Source organism: Cupressus sempervirens, chromosome 2, assembly GCF_028749045.1.
Source record: "Cupressus sempervirens isolate cs-2001-9-10 chromosome 2, ASM2874904v1, whole genome shotgun sequence".
Lineage (NCBI taxonomy): Eukaryota > Viridiplantae > Streptophyta > Pinopsida > Cupressales > Cupressaceae > Cupressus > Cupressus sempervirens.
The window spans coordinates 684195955-684216275 of record NC_143119.1 but is presented as its reverse complement, the minus strand read 5'-3'; positions in this window follow the sequence as shown (position 1 = coordinate 684216275).

The following is a 20321-nucleotide window of genomic DNA, read 5'->3' as shown; positions in this document are numbered from 1 at the left end:
GGATAGGTCCTCAACATGATGAAAATCGTGCATAACATGAAAATAAAAGTAGCAATGACTACTTTGTAAATAAAAAACTAGTATAGGAAATGGGAAATATTTTTGGTTGATGCAAGATTGCTCAAAGATGTAAGATGATCCTACATTAGACACCTGGGGTTAATAAAAATCTTATGTCCACTTCAGGAATGATTGATATTCTGACTTGAATCATATAGATCCAAATCAACTTGCATAATCCATTGACTATCCTAAGTTGGTTTGTCTCTCCACTAAACTAGGTATTCCATATTTGTCAACAAATTCCTTTTTTAGCTCAAAGCATCAACAAACTTTTTTGATTGTCTACTCTTGTGTTTCAAGGAAAATGAAAATGAAAATTCTACAGAAACTCAACCCACTTTAGATGTCTTTGAATCAACTTATTTTGACTTCCCAAATACTACAAATCTTTATGGTCAATATATAACACAAAATTCTTAGGTATCAAATAATGTCTCCATTTCTTTAAAGCCTGAACAATAGCATAGGATTCTTGATCATAAACTAAAAAGTATCTCTTAAAATCATTCAATTTCTCACTAAATAAAGCTACAAGTCATCTTTTTTTACTCAAAAAAGCTCCAATAACACTTCCACTAGCATCACATTCAACTTCAAAAAATTTACTGAAATCGGGCAAAGAAAGTTAAGGCAATTGTCTAATCTTCTATTTCAATGTTTCAAAACTCTTTTGCACTCCATGTGTTCACTTGAATTTTTTTTTATCTCCTCTCATAGTCTCATTCATAGAATTACAAATAAAACTGAAATTTATGACAAAATTCCTATAAAAACTTGCCAATCCATGAAATGATCTTACCTTTCTAACATTCTCAGGTGTAGGCCAATCAAGAATAACTTTCATCTTTTTAGGATCCATCTTCAAACCATCATTTGAAATAACAATGCCAAGATACAAAATTTCTTCATAAATGAACATTTCTTTAGGTTAATCAATAATTTCTCCTCTTTCAATCTCTACAATACTTGTCTAAAATACTCAAGATGCTCTTCCTTATTCTTACTGAATATCAAAATGTCACCAAATATACAATCACTAATTTACCCAAGAATATTTTCAAAACCTCATTCATTAACCTCATAAAAGTGCTAGGTGTATTGGTTAAACCAAAAGGCATAAGCATGTTGGAAATATGAAGTAGGCAAGGTTATTGAGAGGGGAGGGGTGAATTAGGAAACGATAAAACCATAGTCAACACTCAAAATCATCATGCATTCAGTAGACAAAGAAGCTTGGTTTGTACTAATCACTTCTAAGTAGCCTAAACTCAGCTAGTACTTGTGACATGGTGAATAATGTAAAACTCAGCACATAAACTAAATCACTTGGTTGATATTGCATGGCTCAGTCAATGCATATATATATATATATATATGTATGTATGTATGTATGTATGTATGTATGTATGTATGTATGTATGTATGTATGTATGTACATACTAATCACTTCTAAGTAGCCTAAACTCAACTAGTACTTGTGACATGGTGAATAATGTAAAACTCAACACATAATCACTTGGTTGATATTGCATGGCTCGGTCAATGCATATATATATATATATATATATGAGCTCGGTATAAACTAAATCACTTGGTTAATACTTCTTGGCTCAGTTAACACTAGATTATTATTGCTAATACTGCAAGCTTGATAGATATTAGAGACCACGGTTGACACTGTGCAACTTGGTTAATATTGTGAAGCTCGGTTAGCACTATCACTAAACAAGTAGTAGATACTACTCATCATGAACTGTATAGAGATTCTAGAACTTGGTAGCAATTGTAGAACTAGGTAACAACTATATTACTTGGTAGTAACTAGAACACTTGGTTAACACTACAAACTAAAAGATAAGCTCAATAGTAGTTTAACCAATTGACTAAGTGTGAGTCACTAATAAAAAAACTTTGACCTTAATGTCAACAATCTCCTGCTTTGGCATTAGTAACAAAAACACTTATCAACCTAAAATTGAATGCTTAGAATTTCAAGTCCCAAAACATTCTTTTGTCTCCTTTCTATATTTGCAAATCATTAACATACTCTATTTTTGAGATTTTTCAAAATTACTTTTGTAAAAAGAAAAATATTATGATTATCTATATACGTATTTGTATAATACTATGTTGCTCCCCCATACATATATCTCATATTATACTTCTCCTCAATACTCTTCATCTTTACAATCATCTTATATTATACTTCTCCCCTTTTTTGACATAAATGCCAGAGGTATATACTACGAGTTAATGCCAAAATGTGACAAGAAATTAGAATGTACCTTTAAAACCAATGCCATTGTCTTGTCCCAATTTTCCTGTAACACCTTGCTTGCATGTAATGCAATCTGCACTTCTGTTGATAACTCCATCATGCGATCAAATATGGAGAAGTTATTTTCATGGATGAGTGTCTTGGCATGTGCAATGCATTTCTACAATACATCCATGTTTGGAAGAACCATGCCTTGGATGCCTACTATTGGATACAATTGATTAATTGTGTGTTATCTTTGATGTTACACAAATGTCATGTCATTATCATTCATTATATGCCAAGCTCACTCGGGTAGTAAAGATAGTATTGTGTGTCTATTGAGCATTTCTAAGATTGCCTAGTTTAGAAGGCAATGTCTACTGAGTTCACTTAGGCATCAAAGCAAAGTATGTAGAAAGTGACTATTAATTGAGCTCACTCTATTAATGAAGAAAAGATGGATGGAACCAATGATAACTGAGCTCACTCAGTTGCCAAAGGCTTTTCATGAAGTTTGTAGTGTTAACCAAGCTTCTGCTAGTTAACAAAGGATATCATTTCTAAGTTAGTTTTACTGAGCTGGGTTGGCTAATGAAAGATTTTCTTATTTTGGGATAGTAAGCTTAATTGATTTATCTATTAATTCTAGCTGATTGAGGTGATGAGTATTAATTATTCTAAGTTTTTTTGAGCCAACTTAACAAAGTGGAAGATATAAATATAAGGTCAAGTTTGTGATTTCAAAATATGAGGTGGTTGTAATGCATGAAGATGTTATTGAAGATTTAATGATGAGAAGAGAAAGAAAATTTTAAGGATAATCAAACTATCCTTATGGAGCAAAAAAGTTGTGTTCAATTAGGAAGGATTAAGCACAAGCCAGAATAGAGATTTGTAACTAGAAATTTAGTTGCATTCAAATTATGTTATCTCATTGTTACTCTCTAACCACTATAGCAGTGATCTAAATCTCCTAACAGAGTTGGCTTAATAGCTATTTGTAAATCCTCTAACAAGGTGGCAATTCTATTGAATTTTCTAAAGACCTCTAACAAGGCCACTCCTAATAGGGTGAGTAAATCCTTTAATAGGGTCACACCTAACATTGTGTTTTGTAACCTTTAATAGGGTTGGCTCCTAATAGGACTCACTTCAAAAGAGTGAAAACAGTAACTAGTTGCAATTGGTGGTTTTTCCCAAATTGGGTTTCCATGTTAAATCTTGGTAACAAATGTGTTCAAGCTATTTTTTTATGTGTTTGCAAGTAATTTAAATTAGTGGTAATCACTGATAACATCTAAATTTTATATGTCAAGATTTTACCGAGTTACAAAATTTTGTATGTGTTTACTGAGCTTCAACAATATTCAATTTGCATTTTGTACTGACATCTAAAGGATCTGAGATTTATTTTAGTAGTAATTGATTCACCTCCCCTCTTAGTTACTCCCCTTATATTTCCAACAACTAGTATTAGAGATTTTGGTACTTGTAGAGAAGGCTTCAAGGACCTAAGCTAAAGATTAGGATGTCTTATAGAAGAGAAATCCCCAAGCTGGATAGAGACAATTTTGTAGCATGGCAAGGACTTATGAGGTTACACTTGGCTACCATTAATGATTTAGGATGCAAGTATCTTGATACTGAATACAAGACTCCCACTAGAACATTATCTGTTGAAGATATTTCTGAAAAGAAGAATCATAACATCATGATGATTTATATTGCATAGTTATGTTGAATTTGACGAAGTCAAAGATTACAAAACAACTTATGAGATGTGGATCAAACTAAAAAATATATAGGGAGGAGATGAAAATGTAAGAAGAGCTAAGGATGAAAGTCTCAGAGGGAACTTTCATCAAATGATAATGAGAGAAGATGAGAACATTGCCAAATATGTGGAAAGGATCAAAGCAAGTGTAAGTGCAATCAAAGCATCTAGAGGAGACATTGAAGAGAAAATAGTTGTAAGCAAAGTACTTAGAACTCTTCTTCCTATTTATGCAATTATCTACTATTCAAGAAATAAGATGTGATCCAAATAATAAAATATCTTTGGATGCTCTAGTTGGAAGATCAATAGCTTTTGAGTTAGATAATTTTGATAACTATGTTCCTAGTTCAAAGGTCATTGAATTTGCTTTTAAAGCAAAATTCTCACTCAAAGAAAAGGGTAAGAAATCAAAACCTAGTCAATTAGGAAGTGAAGAAGAAGGATCATCAAAAGAAAGTTTAGATAGTGATCTTGAAGTTGTTGAAGCCCTACTTGCAATGAAGTATTCCAAAGGTAGAGGAAAGTACAAAGGTAGAGTTCCTCTTATCTACTTTTCCTATGAAGAAGTTGGTCACAGTGTTGCTAGGTGTCCAAATAAGGAAATCAAGGATGAAAAGAAAAGCAATAATCAAAAAGGCAAGAAGGATTCCAAAAACTACAAGAAATACAAGGACAAAAGTAAGAAATCTTGTTTTATAGCTAAAGATTTTGATAACAATGAAGATGAAATGGTATATATTGTTGTGAAAGATGAATCTGATGATGAAGAAGATAAGATGGCACTAATCTCTCATGTTAGCAAAAATGATATATGGATTATTGATAGTAGCTATTCACATCATATGACTAGAGACAAAATAAAATTTGAGCACATGGAATATTATGATGAAGGTAGTGTGAGATTTGGAAATAATGAACCTTGTAACATAAAAGGAAAAGAATGTATTTCATTGAATAAAGAACTTGTATGTGACAATGCGTATTGGGTTGAAGGACTAAAGCATAATCTATTGAGTGTAGCCCAATTGAATAACATTGGATTCAAGGTAGAATCCATAAATAGATAGGCAAACTACTGGATGGAAAAGGAAATATGGTTGGATCTCGCAAGAAAACAAAAGGTAATCTATTTTATCTTGATCTCAGTGATTTTTCATGTTTTATTTCTCAACTAGAGGAAAGTTGGTTATGGTACAAAAGGCTATGTCATGTAAAATTTGATAATCTAATTAAGATAAGAAAATATAAAAGGGTAAGAGGCATTCCTAGTCTGATGAAACCTAACATTGGTCTATGCAAGAATTGCCAAATTGGTAAGATGGGAAAGAATAGTTTCAAAAGACAAAACTATCAGTCAGACGAAGTCTTAGAAATTGTTCATACAAACTTATGTGGACCTATTGGAATAGAAAGCCATAGTGGAGAAAAAATTTCATTCTTTTTGTTGATGACTATTCTAGAATGATGACAATAATGTATCTCAAAGAACAATCAGAAGCCTTTCAAAAATTCAAGTGGTATCTAGCAAGAGTAGAAAAGGAAACTAGGAAAAGGTTGAAATTCTTAAGATTAGACAGAGGTGGTGAATTCATATCCAATGGATTCAATAATTTTTGCATTGAAAGAGGAATCAAAAGACAAGTACCAGTTGTTGGTACACCATAGCAGAATGGTCTAGCCGAAAGAAGAAATAGATCTATCATGGATTGTGCAAGAACCTTGATGATTGAGAAGAAGGTTGCTCTCAAATACTGGAAAGAAGCTATCAACACTATAGTTCATACCTTGAATAGAGTATAGTTGAAGAAAGATTCAAACAAAACTCCTTATCAGCTATGGTATGGCTACAAACCTAATGTAAGTTACTTGAAAGTATTTTGCAGCAAACATTATATCTTAAAAGAATCTAGAAAAGAAAAATTTGATGTAAAAAGTGATGAAGGCATATTTCTAGGATATTCCTACAAAAGTAAAGCATACAAATGTTTGAAATTGTCTACTCATAAAATTATAGAAAGTGCACATGTTAGAATTGATGAGTTTGTAGAAAAGAGTGAAGAAGAAAGTAACAAGGAGCTAGAGGATTACAGAAGATTTCTTTACTATGAACTTGATACCCTACCAAATCTATCTAAAAGAAAGGAAGCTTCATCTTTTAAGTCCCCAAAATCTCCAATAGTTACCGACTTATAGAAAATGCAACCTAAGTTCTAGTCTAAAGGACCTAAGTCATAATTAGAGACTACCGAACTAGTTCAAACCAAGCTTGATGGACCCAAGTCATAGACAGATGGACCTAAGCTTGAAACTAAAATTCAAGATGAAGATGGTGGAACTCATTCAAATCCCAAAGAGCCTATGTTAGCAAGATATGTCAGAAGGCATCATGCACCTGATCAGATCATTGGAGACAAATTTGATAGAACAATGACAAGAAGCAAATTAAAAGGTACATGTCTACTTGCTAAATTTGAACCTAGAAGTGTTGAAGATGCTCTAGAAAATGAAAGTTGGATTGAAGCAATGAATGAAGAGATAGAAGAGATAAAAAAGAACAAAACTTAGACTCTTATTCCTAGACCCAAGGATAAAAATGTAGTTGGTACAAAGTGATTATTCAAAAATAAGCTAAATGAAGATGGAAAAATTTCAAGAAATAAAGCAAGATTTGTGTGTAAAGGTTATTCTCAAGAAGAAGGTATTGATTATGGTGAGACTTTTGCTCTTGTGGCAAGACTAGAAGGTGTTAGAACTTTACTAGCATATGCAACACATAGAGGATTTAAAGTATATCAAATGGATGTCAAATCTACATTCTTGAATGGAATTTTTGATGGAGAAGTCTACATTGAACAACCAGAAGGTTTTGTAGATCCTAGAAAAAGAGCCATGGTTTGCAAGTTACACAAAGTATTATATGGTCTCAAGCAAGCTCCTAGAGCTTGGTATGAAAGACTTCATAATTACTTGGTACAGATTAGCTTTCAAAGGACAAATGATAATAGTAATCTATATATCAAGAAAGGACCAGACAAGAAGATTGTGTTGGTAGAAATATTTTTTGATGATACTCTATTTAAAAGAAATGATGACTTGTGCAAAGCATTTTTAGAAGAAATGAGTAAAGAATTTGAGATGTCTATGTTTGGTGAGATAAAATTCTTTGTTGGATTGTAGATATAGTAGAACAAAAATGGTATCTACATCACTCAATCGAAGTATGTCAAGGAAATATTGAAATTTTTTGGAATGGAAGATTCAAGACCAGTTGGAACCCCTATGTCTACTAGACATAAGCTCTCAAAAAATAATGATTCCAAATAACTAGATCATACCACATATAGATCAATGATTGGAAAATTGTAGTATGTAGTACACACAAGGCTTGATATTGCTCTAGCAAATGGAATAGTGGCAAGATTATAAACAAATCCCAAGGAAAATCATATAATGGCAATCAAAAGAATCATGAGATATCTGAAAGGTACTGAAGACTATGGTTTGTGGTATAAACTTGGAGGCAATTTGGACTTGAAAGTATTTATTGATGCTGATTGGGTAGGAAGTATTGGTGACAAAAAAGACACTAGTGGTGGAGCATTCTTTCTTGATAAAATATTAGTGTCTTGGACAAGCAAGAAGCAAAATTGTACATCTCAATCCATAGCAGAGGCAGAATATGTGGCAGCAATAGTTAATTATTCTAACATTGTTTGGTTCAAAGAATTGTTAGAAGGAATGAAGATAGAGATCAAGGATCCAATAGTCATATGTTGTGATAACACCAGTGCAATCAATATATCAAAGAATTCAATGATGCACACTAAAACAAAGCACATTGCTATAAAATATCACTTCTTAAGAGAGTTAGTACAAGAGAAAGAAGTCATATTGGAATATGTTAATACAAAGGAACCGATTGAAGACATATTTACCAAGCCATTACCTAAGGATGCATTTTTGTATCTAAGAGGTAAATTAGGGGTCATTCCCCTTTTTGAAGTTCACTAAATGAAGCTTACTGAAGCATCAACCTAAATCTATTGAAGATCAATCAATTGGTGCAGAATTAGCAAGGGCATATTGAAAATGAATTAGTACTTAAGGTACATTGGTATTAATAGGATCATTATCTTTGGCATGTGTTGTCAAAGAGGGAGAATTTTACTGGCATATCTCCAAGAAATTTTTGGAATCAGAATAAAGTAAGGAACCAAAGAGGGAGAAGTTTTCCAAAGAAGAAGTTTTCTAAAAGAGTGAGAAAGTTCTAAATGAACTTGGTAGCAATTGTTGTAGATAGAATCTAGTGAAAGAGAGAGTTCATATTGATAGAGAGAGTTCTCAAAGAACCAATCCAAAATTTCATTGTGCTATGACATGTTGTGTTGCCATCAATGCCAAAGAGGGAGATTGTTGGATACAATTGGGTTAGAAATAATAGATCACCAATATAATTGGGGGGAGGGGGGGTGTGAATTAGTTATATATTAATCTTGAGCAATTCTTAAATAACCAAATAAACAACAATCATAAAGAAATGTCCATATACAATAACACTAGATATGTTGATTAGAGAAACCCTTGATCAAAGGGGAAACACTGGTGGGAATGATGCCTAAAAAATAATGTACTAATCTAAATATTCCTTGTTAGAGGATGGACCCTATTAGGAGTCTATTACAACACTTAGTACAAAGAGTCCCTGTTAGAAGACTTTGAATCTCTGTTAGGAGATTCCAACCCTGTTAGGAGTTGTAGAAGGTAGCTGAACCCATTGTCCAAATAGATTCAAGATCAAATCAACGAACGCACTGTTCAATTGGTCTTAGTACTATTCCTTTCATAATAGCAGATGTGAAATAATCTTTAGCTTCTTCCTCTGTCCAATACATCAAACTTCCTTACCTTCAAATCATGCAATCAGATCTGGAACTTTGAACCCATTAGTAACCTTTGAGGTCATGCATTAGCAAATTACTCTGCTCCTTTACTTCACAATTCACAAGTCTTCTCTACTTCTTGATCTCTAATGATGATGTCTAAAACTCAGAAAACATCTTTCCTTTATACCACACTCAATATTAATGCCTTGAGTTGGCTCCATACTTTGTTATAAGTTAATTAAATGAAATACACATTTAATTAATGTTGTCAACTCACAAATATACACAATCTTCCACATGTGTGACTTTTGTACCTACACACTCACTCACATCATTAGTGGTCAGTGTACTACCTTTGGTTAACTGTGCAACCCTTCATTCCAAATTCAATGTGTTATATCGATCATATAATAGAAATTGTTTTTCCAATGCTCTATTTCCCTATGGTTCTTTGTAAATCATTAATAACTTTTTTATGCTATCGATTCAGGTTCTATGCACTTGCCCACATGTCACATACATGTTGTAGTATATGTTGGTAACTGCGCATGAGAAGATACGCAATGTATTGTCCTTAATACAAAAATACAATCTACTACTCTGCGAATTTTGTTCTAACTTATTACTAAGTTGTCATCAATGACCAACATAGTTATACATCACATCAATGTTCTACAATACTCACCCATAGCATCAACATACATGCTAACAATCTCCCCCTTTGGCATTGATGGAAACATAGATGAAAAACATCTATTTCCAAGAATACCAACAAGCTTCTTCATCACTCAAACCTTCATGCAAATCTTTTATTGCAACACTTCTCCCCCATAGTACAAAATTTCTCTAATATATTTCATGTCACTCTCTCCCCTATTGACATCAATGTCAAAGATTATACAAATATTGAACATAAAACAATCTATCAGCACGACCACAAGTCGATCTATTGCTTTACAACTTTTGCATATAGTTCTATAAATACAAGTGTCTAAAAACATTGTTGCACATCAATTACCTATTTCCAAGAGTCCTTGACTAACTCTATTCATCAAAAATACTCCCCCATTGAGGAAGCATTAGCATATAGTCCAACCTAACAATGGTGCTATATACCCTGGACTAATGCACTTTTTGCATCTTCTATTCTAAGCTGGGTAGGGGCATAGCCCCAAGCATACCTCTTAGGCTCTAAAATGTATCCTTTGGCAAGACCTTTGTGAAAATGTTTACATTTTGTTCCTTAGTATTAATGTGCTCCAATCTGATTTCTTTCTCAGGAACTTTCTCTCTCAACACATGATATTTTATGGCAATGTGTTTAGTATTAGAATGCAAAATAGGATTCTTAGACATGTTGACAGTACTTGTGTTATCACAGTAAATCATAACAAGTTATGTGAATGTAATTCCAATATTGTTCATCATATACTTCATCCATATGACTTAATTACAGTTGTTTGCTACTGCAACATATTCTACTTCTATAGTACTTTGTGAGGTACAATTTTGCTTCTTGTTGAGCGAAGAATTTAGTCTTCCTCCAAGGAAAAAAGTTCCTCCACTAGTGCTTTTTCTGTCATCCCTATCTCTAGCCCAATCAAAATTTGTATAAGTAAAAAGAGTAAAGTCATTGCTTCTATCATACCAAATGCCATAATATGATGTTCCTTTCAAATATCTGAGTATTCTTTTTACTGCTGCATAGTGATATTCTTTAGGATTAGCTTGAGATCTAGCCACAATTCTAACTGCATTGGCTATATCTGGTCTACTATGACTCAGATACTGCAATCCTCCAATCATAGATCTATACTTCTTCTTTTCAATAGTAGGTGTCTCATCCTTGCTTGATAACTTGTGACCAGTTATCATAGGAGTTCCAACAGGTTTACAATTTTCTACACCAAATCTTTTAAGTACTTGGTCTAAGAAATAAAAATACCTTCTTTGTTCTAAAAAATCTACAATCCTGAGAAGAATCTCATTTCTCCTATCATGCTCATCTCAAACTCATCCTTCATGTCTTCTAAGAATTCGTTACTAGCTTCATCATTTCCACCAAAAATGATGTCATCAACAAATACAATGATTATTAGCAAATCATCTCCTATTTTCTTCAAGTACAAGTTACTATTTGTTGTTCCTTTAGCAAATCCAAGTTTTTCTAAGTATTTTTCCAACCTTTCATACCAAGTTCTTGGTGCTTGCTTTAATCCGTACAATACTTTCTTTAGTCTGCAAACCATATCCTTCTCTTCAGTTAAAGGAAAACCCTCTAGTTGTTCAATGTAAACTTCTTCTTCAAGTTCTCCATTCAAGAATGTTGATTAAACATCCATCTAATATACCTTAGAATTCTTGTTTTTTGCATATGCCAAGAACATTTTGACTACTTTCATCCATGCTATAGGTGCATATGTTTCCTCATAATCAATTCCTTCTTGCTAAGAGTAGCCTTTACATACAAGTCTTGCCATATTCCTTATTACTTCTCCTTGTTAATTCATTTTATTTTTGAATACCCATTTTTTACCAATCACATTTTTGTCCTTAGGTCTAGGAACTAATTCCCATGTGTCATTTTTAATTATCTACTAGATTTCTTCCTCCATTGCTCTTATCCAATGTTCATCTTTGATTGCTTCATCTACACTTGTTGGTTCTACTTGAGATATTAGACATAGTTCTTCATTAATTCTGCTTCTTGTCATTACTCCTTTTTCTTTACTTCCTATTATCTGGTCAGCAGGATGATGTCTTATCATATTCCTATTTGGAGTAGGAGTTTCTATTTCAACTCTTATTTCAAGCATTGTGCTCTATTCTTCTCTTACATCTTCAATTTGCACATTATTCTACAAGTTGTTGTTAGTCTTGAGAAATAATTCATTACTTATGTTAGTCATTCCAGAATAATCATCTCCATCAAAGTTATAATCCATTATCCTTTCCTTGGTTCCAAATTTTTCATCAATTTTAACATTTACACTCTCTACTATAGTTTTTGTTCTATAGTTGAAACATCTGTAAGCTTTACTTTTTAATGAATAGCCAAGAAACATACCTTCATCACTCCTTGGATCAAACTTACTGATATCATCATCTCTTTTGATGTAAAATTTGTTTCCAAATATCCTAAAGTACTTGACTAATGGTGAGTGACCAAACCATAACTCATAAGTTCTTTTGTCCATATCTTTCCTAATCTGCACTCTGTTCAGTGTGTATACTATTTTATTGACTACTTCTCTCCAGAAGTTCTTTGGTACATCATTCTCAAACAACATAGCCCATGCTACTTCAGCGATTGATTTGTTTCTTCTTTTGGCAATCCCATTTTGCTCAAGTGTATGGGGTGAAGATAGTTGTCTCCTAATACCATGCTCTTCACAATAGATATTGAATTCTCGAGGTGAATTCTCCTCCTCTATCTGACCTTAAGCTTTTGATTTTGACTCTAGATTCATTCTCAACTTTATTCTTAAATATCTTGAATTTCTCAAATGCTTCTAATTTTTCTTTAAGAAAAGCCACCCACATCATTTTAGTGAAATCATCAACAAAAATCATAAAGTACCTTTCTCCATAGTATCCTCTTGTTCTTGCAAGACCACTCAGATCTATATGAATCAATTTCAACTTTTGTGTAGTACAAAATTGCTTGCTAGGAAATGTGACTCTCTTTTTCTTAGAAAAAATACATTCCTTACAAATAGTATTAGTGGGCTGAGTAATCTTAGGTAAATCTCTTGTAGCAAGTGTATTACTAGCCTTCACAATGTTGTCAAAGTTAATGTCACAAAATCTTCTATGCCATAGCCAACTATTGTCAATCTTAGCTACCAAACATGTTATTTCAATGAAGTTCAACTAAAATACATTACCTTTGGTTCTTGTGCCAGTACCAAGTAGTTTTCCTTCTTTTTTTTTGATAATGCATGTGTTATTACCAAACTGCAGTTGCTAACCTTTGTCCATATGTTGTCCAATGCTCAACAGGTTATGCTTCGGTCCATCAACAAAGTAAACATCAACAGTGTATGTTTTACCATCAAGTGTGATCTAGATCCAATTCTTGTAATATGATAGGATGCATTGTTCCCTACTCTGACAATTCCTCCAACATGGCTTCTGAATTTGACAAACTTGCTCATATCACCAGTCATGTGATGTGAACAATCACTATCAATGATCCAATCTTTCTTTTTAACTTGTGAGATCATCACACTTTCTTGTTTGATTTCTCTATCAAGATCATCCTCCTGTATAGCTACGAATCATAATTCATCTTCACTCATGTTTTAATTAGATTCCTCTTCTTCTTCTTCTTCATTAGCATATAAACAATTTCTAGGTCTTTTAGACTTGAATCTTCTCTTATACTTTCTTTCCATTTTAGGACACTTAGAACCCTAATGACCATATTCATTACATGTCCAACATTTGAAGATATTCTTACCATCCTTTTCTCTTTCCATGAGAAGAGCTACTCCCTCTTGCATCTTTTCTTCAATGGTCTTGTTGTTGCTAGCAATGTCTCCCTGTGCTTTTGTGCTCCTTGCTAAACCAGGTTTGATGTTTAGTGCACTGAATGTTGTCTCAACTTTTTCCAATTCTCCAAACTATTTTACATCAAATTTTGCAGCTTCCAATCTAGCAAGTAATGTCTCTTTGGTGAAATTAGTAGTACAGGGCATCATTAGTTGAATCATTTGTGCTACTGTCTTGAAAGGTGGTGTCAAAATTTTCAAAATTTTCCATATCACTTCATCGTCAGATTTCTTTCCATCAAGAAATGTGATTCTTGCAACAATTTTAGATATTCTCCCAATATAGCTTCTTACATATTCATCTTCCATCATTCTAGCATCTTGGAAAGTGCAATATAAATTTTGCAATCTAACACTTTTTGCATGTGTATCACCCTCATAACTAGCGTCTAATATTTTCCAAATTTCATGAGATGTTTTAAGTAATTTTACCTAACTTTACTCACTTTTAGGTAACACTGACAGTATTGGTTCTCTTGCCCTTATGTTACACATAAAAACTCCTCTCTATTCCTTAAACTTCTCTCTATTCCTTAATACAAGTTTCAAGATTGTCTTCTTCTATAATATTTTTTGATGTCATGGTTACAAGCCAATATCTCAGACCCATGCACAAGAGATGAGTCTTCATTTTATCCTTCTAGCTTTCATAGTTTGTGCCATCAAATCTAGGACTTTCCTTTCTGAACAAATTCACCATGGATCTCCCAAAGTTGTTAAACTCCCCTTCAAGGACTTGATGCTTTGATGCCAACTATTAGAAATAATTGATCACCAATATAACTGAGAGCGGGGGTGGTGAATCAATTATTTATTAATCTTGAGCAATTATTAAATTACCAAATAAACAACAATCATAAAGAAATGCGCATACACAATAACACTAGATATGTTGACTAGGGAAACCCTTAATCAAAGGGAAAACCCTAGTGGGAATGATGCCCACAAAATAATGTACTAATCTGAATATTCCTTTTTAGAGGATGGACCCTGTTAGGAGTCTGTTACAACACTTAGTACAAAGAGTCCCTATTAGGAGACTTTGAATCCATGTTAGGAGATTCCAACCCTGTTAGGAGTTGTAGAAGGCAACTGAACCCACTATCCAAATAGCTTTAGGATCATATCAACGAACCCACTGTCCAATTGATCTCAATACCATTCCTTTCAGAATAATAGATGTGAAATAATCTTTAGCTTCTTCCTCTATCTAGTACTTCGGACTTCCTCACCTTTAGATCATGCAATCAAATCTAGAACTTTAAACCCATTAGTAACCTTTTAAGTCACACATTAGCATATTACTCTACTCCTTTATTTCACAATTCACTAGTCCAAGAACTTGGAAAATATCTTTCCTTTGTACCACGCTCAATAATAATTCCTTTAGTCGGCTCCATAATTTATTATAAGTTAATTAAATGAAATACACATTTAATTAATGCTATTAGCTCACAGTTATACACAATCTTCCACATGTGCAACTTTTGTACCTGTGCACTCACTGACATCATTAGTAGTCAGTGTACTACCTCTATTTAGCTATGCAACCCTTCATTCCAAATACAATGTGCTATATTGATCATACAATAGAAACTATTTTCCCAATGCTTTGTTTCCCTGCAATTCTCTGTAAATCATTAATAAATTTTGTACGCTATCACTTCAGGTTCTATGCACTTGCCAACATGTCACATAATGTTATAGTACATACTAGTAATTGTGCATGAGAAGATACACAATTTATTGTCCTTAATACAAAAATCATAGTCTGCTACTCTGCCAATTTTTTACTAACTTATTACTATGTTGTCATCAATGACAAACATAGTTATACATTACATCAATGTTCTGCAATATTCCCCCATAGCATCAATATACATGTTAACAAATTGATTAATTGTTTGTTGTCTTTGATGTTACACAAATGTCATCTCATTATCAGTTAGTATATGTCAAGCTTACTTGGGCAGTGAAGACAGTTTTGAGTGTCTACCAAGCATTCCCGAGATTTCCTAATTTAGAAGGCAGTGTCTACCGAGTTCACTCAGGCATCAAAGGAAAGTATGCAGAAAGTGAGTGTTAATCAAGCTCACTCATTTAATGAAGGAAATATGGATGGAACTAGTGCTAACCAAGCTCACTCGATTGCTAAAGAATTTTTGCAAAGTTTGTAGTGTTAACTAAGCTTTTGCTAGTTAACAAAGGAAATCATTTCTGAGTTAGTTTCTACCAAGTTGGGTTGGCTAATGAAGGATTTTCTTATTTTTGCATAGTATGCTTTATTTATTTATCTACTAATTCTAGCCGACTACGGTGATAAATATTAATTATTCTACGTTGTATTTGAGCTGACTTGACAAAGTGGAAGATATAAGTATAAGGTCAAGTTTGTGATTTCAAAGTATGATGTGGTTGTAATGCATGAAGATGTTATTGAATATTTAATGATGAGAAGAGGAAGAAAATTTGAAGGATAACCAGAATACCTTGTGGAGAAGAAAAGCTATATTTGATCAAGAAGGATCAAGAACAAGCCAAAACAGAGATTTGTAATCAGCAATTCAATTGCATTCAAATCGGGTCATCTCATTGTTACTCTCTAACCATTGTAGCAATGATCTAAATCTCCTAACAAAGTTTTCTTAACAACTATTTTTAAATCCTCTAACAAGGTGGCAGTTCTATTGAATTTTCTAAAGACCTCTAACAAGGCCACTCCTAATAGGGTGATTAAATCCTTTAATAGGGTCACACCTAATAGTGTTTTTTGTAACCTTTAATAGGGTTGGCTCCTAACAAGGCTCACTTTAGAAGAGTGAAAACAATAACTAGTTGCAATTGGTGGTTTTTCCCAAATTGGATTTCCACATGAAATCTTGGTATCAAATGTGTTCAAGCTATTTTCATTTATGTGCAACTAAGTTAAAGTAGTGGTAATCATTGATAGCATCTAAAGTTTATATGTCAGGCATTTATTGAGTTACAACATTTTGTATGTGTTTATCCAGCTTTAGCAATATTCAGTTTACATTTTGTACTAACATCTAAGGGACCTGGGATTTATTTTAATAGTAATTGATTCACCCCTCTCCTCTCAGTTACTCCTCTTATATTTCCAATAGCCTACAAGTGTGGCCCTGATCTTGGCTTCTTCCCTAAATAATTTTGCTTACAAATTTGTCAAATAACTAATCTTTGAATAGTGAGCAAAGCTATAGCTTGGTCAAGTGATAACTAGTGTGCACTTGCCTTCAAGTCTTCATTTATCTTAGATAAATTTTCCTTTATTTCTTGGGTGAAGATAGATGTATCACACAACTTACTAAATAATGAAGTTACATTATTTGTAGATGTTTCCAATGAACTAAGAATAGTAGAAAATTTTACTGGATTTATTTCATTTTTGTGCCACTTGTTCCAATACATTGTTCTCAACTTTTATATTTGCTCTTTGTAGAAACTCTTCTTGTACATTTAGATCTTCATTGGATTTTAGGATAACTTATGCTAACTAATCCAAAATAGGTTGTGTACTATCAACCTAAATACTTAGTACACTTACAAATATGTCATTTACACCTTCTAGCACTTGGGTTTCATTCCTTTTCTGATCTCTACGTATCTATTACTTAGCTCTCTTTTGCAATAATTTCCCTAGGATGTTCATCTTATCAGTAATGAGGGTAGTGATATCCTAGTTTGGAATAACAATATCCTCATCTAAATTTAATTTCCTCTTCTTCATCCTTTGCTTTCAAAATAAGAGAAATAATTTTCTTACCCTTGTTGGATACTTCAGTACTCAGTTGAGACTAGTTCTCAACTATCACTGTACTTTCTATTAACACATTTGAAATTGTAATAATTTTAGAAATTAAGGGGCTAGCAAAAAAATTAGATATGCTACTAACAATAGAAGTACCTTGTTTTTGCATTATCAATTTTGATGATGGAGGCTGTTGCTACTTGGTAGATGAAGTGTTGATAACTTCAATCAATGTAGTACTCGTTTGAACAGCTGCAAAGATTGGCTGGGTGCTTAGTGTTACAGTAGTTGCCACAACCAAATATGTTGAAGCTTACTTAGAGCTTGATGTCATTAAAGCTTTTCTCAGAGAGTGAGGAAATGAGGCCATTATTTCTATTGCAATATTTTCAGGGTTGGTTTTCTCAATATTTTGAATCTCAAGAAGATTCTCCACTGTAGCTTCTTGTTCTCTCTCCTTATCATCTAGATTTACATCTTTTGTTTCCACATCTTCTTCATCATCATTATCATCATCTTTGTTACTAACATGAATAAAAACATTACTAGGTTGATGCAGGTTGTAAATGTTTTTCCATGTAGTTGTAGCTACCTTTACTACTAATCCAGTGCAAGGCAGGAGGATCCCCAAAGGAGATGTCCTAGCCCCCAACAATAACCACATAGTGGAAACACAATACAAGATGACAACAATGCAAGATCTGATACCAAATCATAACTCTTTATTTATAAAATAACTGATTACATGCAATATGCCTAGTTTTAAGGCCTTTTGAGTTACAGCCAAATACAATAGCAATTACAATAATAGTTCCGCAAGATCCCTCAAGATCCAATCCAAACCCTAGCTAGTCCAGATACACACTCTGGTAGAAACCTCCAAGATCTCAACTTGTTCTTGCAAGCCACCAAGAAACCTCCTTATTTCTAAATTTCAATCACTAGCTCTTCTCATAGATGTGTAACTCCACCATAATCCTACTATAAATAGCCTCACATTCGATGCTCTGTCCATAGACTTAGGAAAACTCACCCTTCATCTACTCTCCAAACTCACTCCTCTGAAATGAATGAATCACTCCATGAATGAATTAGTCACTCCATGGATGAATGAATCACTAAAAGACTCTGCAAGACCTCCTACTTATACCTAACTCAGCCACAAGTCAGCTCACAACAAATAGTAAATTCAAATTTTTAATCCTCGTGTTGACCTGTAGTTAACATGCGATAACCACACAAAATACTTAGGACAAGCCCCAAGTTTACAATACAGATATAAATGCACATATGAGAGATAATCAAGACCACAAATAGGTCCACACAAACTCCCAAATTGATCCATGACATGATCACATGCTACATGCATTAAATGCACCAAGAACTCTAGTCAGCACCAACAGACTATCGAGTGACGGTGAACTCCCAATACATACTGAGCTTCATAGACCATGCCAAGCTCTAAGACTATTCTAAGATCCATGACCATGTTGAGCTCCTAGACCATGCCAAGCTCTAGAGATCAAGCACCCTCCAAAGAAAATACTAAGCCTCCTCCCATGAACTCCAAAGTAGTCACTGAGAAAACCCAAGATGCTCCTACATTAGACCCCCTAGGTAAATAGAAAAGTGTGTCCCACACTTTGTCCCTCAAAGAAAGATCACCAACCATCTTCATCTTCACCAAAGGCTTCCACTCCAATAGGGACAAGAAAACCAATATGCACATCATCCACATCTACATCATTCTATTAAACACTAGAATCTCAACCATCCAATTAGCATGTTCACTTTTAGGAATAAACTAAGCATAATGCTTCATTAGAAAATCCTCATCCACATCAGCAACTAGTGAATCCACACCAGCAACAACAAACTCCACATCAGCATCAATATGTAGATCTCCATCAATACATGCCAAACTCATAACACCAGCAATCTCATTGCTCACAAAAAGATGATCTGTAACATATAACTCACCACCAACAACAACTAGATCATCCATGACCAAGTGCTCTAAATTTTCCATGTCAAACCCAACCGACTAATAATCAAAAACAACCTCCATCCTAGAATCAACAAGGTTAGGAATATCCATAGCAACAACCTCAAGTTTCTCTACAAGCTCTGTATTAGACTCCATAAACTGATCAACAAAATCAAATTCTTCCACCTTGACCTTGTTATGTCATCTTCTCTCTCAAACAAGTCTCTTAATTAGCCAGACAACTCTCTTCTAGATCGATAGACTCCAACTCCATAAACATCTATATAATTCCTTCCTTATCTCATCCTTAACTTGATTAGATAAACTAGCTTCAAACTAAGCAGACATCTCAAAAAACCTCCTCTCCACCACATTACAAAGATTCACAATCATCCCAAGGTCCAATCCTCTCAAATCCATCTTCCAAGATTTTTGTAAACCCTCTCCAAAAAATCCTTCCCACACTCCTTATGATAAACCCAAATTTTTACAAGTCCGATTGCAACCTTCCACCTCGCACAAACAACTAGGAATGAAATCACAAGTCCAAGACCACGAATCTGCAATCCACAAACTCTATATGATCATGGCTCAACAAGATCAAACTTCCATCTTTGCATCCATCAATCCATCTACAAGCTCTCTGCAATTCTATATTAGAACCATGATCTTCCAACTCACAACCAAGAGATCTAGGACTCCAAAAAGAAAATCCACCACCAAATCAAGATCTTCTTAGATCCACTTTTCCAACTCAAGTCTTGGTGCAAACTACCACAACTTTGGCAATATATCTACACAATCAAGAACAACCTTCACTCTGATACCACCTAACATAGTGCAAGGTAGGAGGATCCCCAAAGGAGATGTCCTAGCCCCCAACAATAACCACACAATAGAAACACAAAACACAAGATTACAGCAATACATGATTTGATACCAAATCAAAACTCTATATTTATAAAATAACTAGTTACATGAAATATGCCTAGTTGTAAGGCCTTTCGAGTTATGACCAAATACAACAAC